Below are 4,753 nucleotides of genomic sequence, written 5' to 3'. Positions count from 1 at the left end.
CAGCAAAACAAATTAGGGTCTTACAAAAACGTAAATAATGCAAACTGCTATTTCTTGACAACACAGGTTTGTGTGTTGTAATGCTAACTAAACCTCCCCCTTGAGTACTCCCCCCCCCCCCCGCACTATATGGGTCTCTGTGTGGTAGGGCTTTCCATCTCTCCTGTGTCTGTGGGCAAGGCCATCTCTGGAGGTCAGCCTCATTAGGCAATTGTCAAGTTCTACTATCAGTTCTTGTGTCTGCTGCTCTTTGCTGTAGCTGCTGCTACCTGTTATCTGCCCTTTTCAGGTGAGTAAGCAAGTAGAAGAGCAAGGGATGCTCCTGATTGGCATGAGTGAGAGAAAGAGGCGCAGGAATGAACCAAGAAGCCTACTGAGAGCATCTTGACCAAGGACTCACACAACCATAGAACCAGCAATGCCATGGGCTCCCCAGAGCTTCAGACCCTAGCCAGCAAATAGTTTACCAGAAGCTAGAGCTGCCACTTCCCTGTGCCTCTGAGCCTGCCATTGCAGAGTCAGGCAGTGGCCTTTAAGGGTCTGGATTTGGTCCAGGAGCCACTAGGTGCTGGTCCCTGGCATGAGATCAGACCCCCCAAGTGCCCCTATTTTCCAGGTACAATCCTGGATTTACAAAAGCCGTCCCTGTTTCCAATTTGATCCTGGAATGGCCTGTTTTCCTTAAAGGTAAAGGTAAAGGTACCCCTGCCTGTACAGGCCAGTCTTGACAGACTCTAGGGTTGTGCGCCCATCTCACTCAAGAGGCCGGGGGCCAGCGCTGTCCGGAGACACTTCCGGGTCACGTGGCCAGCGTGACATCGCTGCTCTGGCGAGCCAGAGCCGCACACGGAAACGCCGTTTACCTTCCCGCTAGTAAGCGGTCCCTATTTATCTACTTGCACCCGGGAGTGCTTAGGACGTCCCTATTTTCATCAGAGAAATGTTAGAGGGCATGGAGTTGTCCGACCCCTGAGCCAAGGAGATAAGTAACTATGCAACCTTTAGAAGACATCTGAAGGCAGCCCTGTATAGGCAAGTTTTTAAATGCTTAATGTTTTATTATGTTTTTATATATGTTAGAAACTGCCCAGAGTGGCTGGGGCAACACAATAAGATGCGTGGGATATAAATAGCAAAATTATTATTATTATTATTATTATTATTATTATTATTATTATTATTAAATAGGACATCCCTATTTTCATTGGAGAAATGTTGGAGGGTATGCGAGATGACTCTGTCTCCAGGGAAATCCAATAACTATCAGGGTGCCAAATGGTGAGAAACGCACACAAAGAGCAACACAGCCTTTTTAAAAAATCTGCTGCAAGAGTATGGTAGTTCTTAGTTATAATAAGTGCCATGCTGTTAATCATTGACTTCTGTGCTACTCCTTGCCAATTTTTGTCTGGCATAAGCAGCTGCCTGTATCAGGACTGGTCTACATGTTACTCTTGAGACACTGCAGACAAGATGAAAAAAGGTCCCAAAGAAGCCTAGAGAGCCCTTGTACTGTACCTCTGCACCAGGCCCCCACACCTCTGCACTCCGGTCATCTATTGAAACTTTAGGCACCCAAGAGTAACAGCAACAGTGGGCGAGAGCTACTATCCAGAGATCCCCTGTGTAGGATTCCCAGCTGCACCTAAGACCTTCTGCATGCCAAGCACATGGTTTATCTCCCTGAGCAGTAGGAGGATGTGCAGATATTGGTAGGTGATAATGTTTCTCTCCATGCTGTGATAAGCAGCTCCTGATTTATGCAGCTGAAGCTTCTGTTAAAGGACAGGCCACTCTGGTATCTGGTCAGCTTGCTTAATGAGAAGCAGCTACAGGAGTTGTTGCCCCCGAAGGTGCTTTTGTGTTCTGTGACAGTTTTTGAGCACTTCCTTCCTTTCCCCCTGCATTTCGTGGAGCTGGCTGACATTTTGTTATCAAAATAGCATGTTGAATACTGAGGCTCTGCGTGCACTGAGACGACCTTAAGTTAAGCGCTCTGTGGCTGATGTGGGTCCTACACATTTATGCAAGCCACGGCAATGTGCATTATAGGCCCCTAATAGGAAATCGCTTCTGAGTAGTAATTAAATGCTCACGTAATTCTTGGCTTGATAGGCTCCAGGAAAGAGATTAACTCTGTTTGTGTCCAGGGGGGTCTGGTGGTGATTCAGAGCTGCAACCCATTAAGAAAATGAGTTAATGCAAAGTTTCTAACTCTTTCCAATCATGTAATTAAATACTATTGCTCCCTAGCACTTGGAAAACAGGCTTATTTTTGGAATAGAATGGCGGCAGAGAAGTGGCATTCAGGGCACTGTGCACTGCAGGCTTTTTCAGGATGTAGGTTTATAAAGGAAGGAATATGCAGTTATGTTGCATTTCCCAGTACAGTGATACCTCGGGTTAAGTAATTAATTCATTCCGGAGGTCCGTTCTTAACCTGAAACTGTTCTTAACCTGAAGTGTTATGTACTGAAGTTCTCACCCTGGGCCAGCAGGGGGCTACTGTAGATAGTTATGCAAATGAAGGATCGAAAAGTGACGTTCAGTGATTGGATAGCTTTAGAACGTTGCAACAGTTACAATTGTTCTGTAGCTCTATATAAGCAGGCTGACTGAGCTCCTCAGCTTAGTTCTGTTCCAGCTTACAAAATAAAGAGCTGCTTTGGAGAAATCGCTGTGTTGTCTGCTATGTCAACCCACAACTTAACATGAAGCACGACTTTAGCTAATGGGGCCTCCTGCTGCCGCCGCGCTGCTGGAGCACAATTTCTGTTCTCATCCTGAAGCAAAGTTCTTAACCTGAAGCACGATTTCTGGGTTAGCGGAGTCTGTAACCTGAAGTGTATGTAACCTGAAGCGTATGTAACCTGAGGTACCACTGTACTCAAGCCACAATGCATACGTTTCTCAGAAAATGCATTTCTTTTCCTAGTGAGTTTGTTGCCTTCTAAGGCTGAAAGTGGGGCGGGGGGGCTTCATTTGGGACTGTATTGGGTGAGGAGGGGAAGTTTAATTTTCTCCTCCCCAGCTGCAATCCTGATGAAAATCAAAAATTGCTCCACACTGCAATTAATGAAAGCAAAAAACAACAACACCCCTCACATTTGACACCAGTTAAGTAATTTACATGCTAAAATGACTTCTGGCCCATTGAAAGCCTGTTAGTTTTCACACTCCTGGGAAATCCTCAGTGGAAAAGCCTACTCAGTATTCTCCTGGGGCAAGACAAGCAAAGATGATGAAGCTAGTCAGATAAATTATACTTTAATTATCTGTCCTCCTTGCTCTTCCTTGATCATAAAGGGATTTTGTTTGTTTGCAGTCTGGATCGTTCTCCAGAAGATTTTGTTGCATCTTACACGTTGCTGACTCCTCATATCTGCTTCTGGCATGCTACAGTCTCCTTGAATCTAGTAACTACTAGATGATGTGAGCTAACCTGTGAAAGACTCAATAGTTTGTTTGCAAAACAGGGAAAGCCAATCTGGTTCCATCCCGGTTTGGACTACAACTCCCACGAGTGCCAGCAAACATGGCTAATGGACAGCAGCGTTTGGAGTTGTAGTACACAATATCTGGGGAACACTATGTTGGCTGCCCCGGTGTAAAATAATCCACAGTGCATTCTACCAGGCAGGTTGAGGAGTCCGAACAAATGGAGATGGGTTTCTGCCCAGATTATTATAAGCATTAACAGAGTGGAAGTCAGTTGTTCAAGTATTATCTGGGATAGCTCAGTCTGTAAAGCATGAGGTGCTCAATCTCAGGGTCATAGGTTTGAGCCCTAGGTTGGGCAAAAGATTCCTGCTTTGGATTAAATTACCGTATTTTTCGCCCTATAGGACGCACCGTCCCATAAGGCGCACCTAGTTTTTTGGGGGGGAAATAAAGGAAAAAAATTATTTCCCCCCCAGGCGCGGGGTTGGGGAAGCCCGAGCTTCCCCCGACCCCAGCCCCCAAACCGGCAGCTCTCTGCAAGCCGTGGGAGCCCAGTGCTGGCTCCCGCTGCTAGCGGAGAGGTCCGCGAAGCCTGGACGCGCTGAACTCAGCGCGCGCAGGCTTCAGCATGCAGGCACCTCTCCGCCAGCAGCGGGAGCGCTCCCGCTGCTGGCGGAGAGGTCCGCGAAGCCTGGACGCGCTGAGCTCAGTGCGCGCAGGCTTCAGCATGCAGGCACCTCTCCGCCAGCAGCGGGAGCGCTCCCGCTGCTGGCGGAGAGGTCCGCGAAGCCTGGACGCGCTGAGCTCAGCGCGCGCAGGCTTCAGCATGCAGGCACCTCTCCGCCAGCAGCGGGAGCGCTCCCGCTGCTGGCGGAGAGGTCCGCGAAGCCTGGACGCGCTGAGCTCAGCGCGCGCAGGCTTCAGCATGCAGGCACCTCTCCGCCAGCAGCGGGAGCGCTCCTGCTGTTTGCGGAGAGGTCCGCGAAGCCTGCATTCGCCCCATAGGACGCACCCAGATTTCCCCTTCATTTTTGGAGGGGAAAAAGTGTGTCCTATAGGGCGAAAAATACGGTACCCTCGTGGGTCATTTAATGAGCACTGCATTTATAAGGACTTCTGCGCCGATCAGCTATCGCTTTTTGCTATCTACACGATATGGTGTACATAGGGTCCCAATGTTGGTGGTTGGAGAATTTCATGCCCCCTCCTTTTTTGGGGGGGGTGGAGGACTTTAGCAAACTGCCTGGCCACCTGATCACTCAACAAGAAACGCTCTGTGGCATGCTATTAATCTCACTTGCTCTCAGAGCAC

Source organism: Podarcis tiliguerta, assembly GCF_965153285.1.
Source record: "Podarcis tiliguerta genome assembly, chromosome: 2".
In the NCBI taxonomy this organism is placed as follows: Eukaryota; Metazoa; Chordata; class Lepidosauria; order Squamata; family Lacertidae; genus Podarcis; species Podarcis tiliguerta.
Note: the sequence above shows the minus strand (reverse complement) of the source record.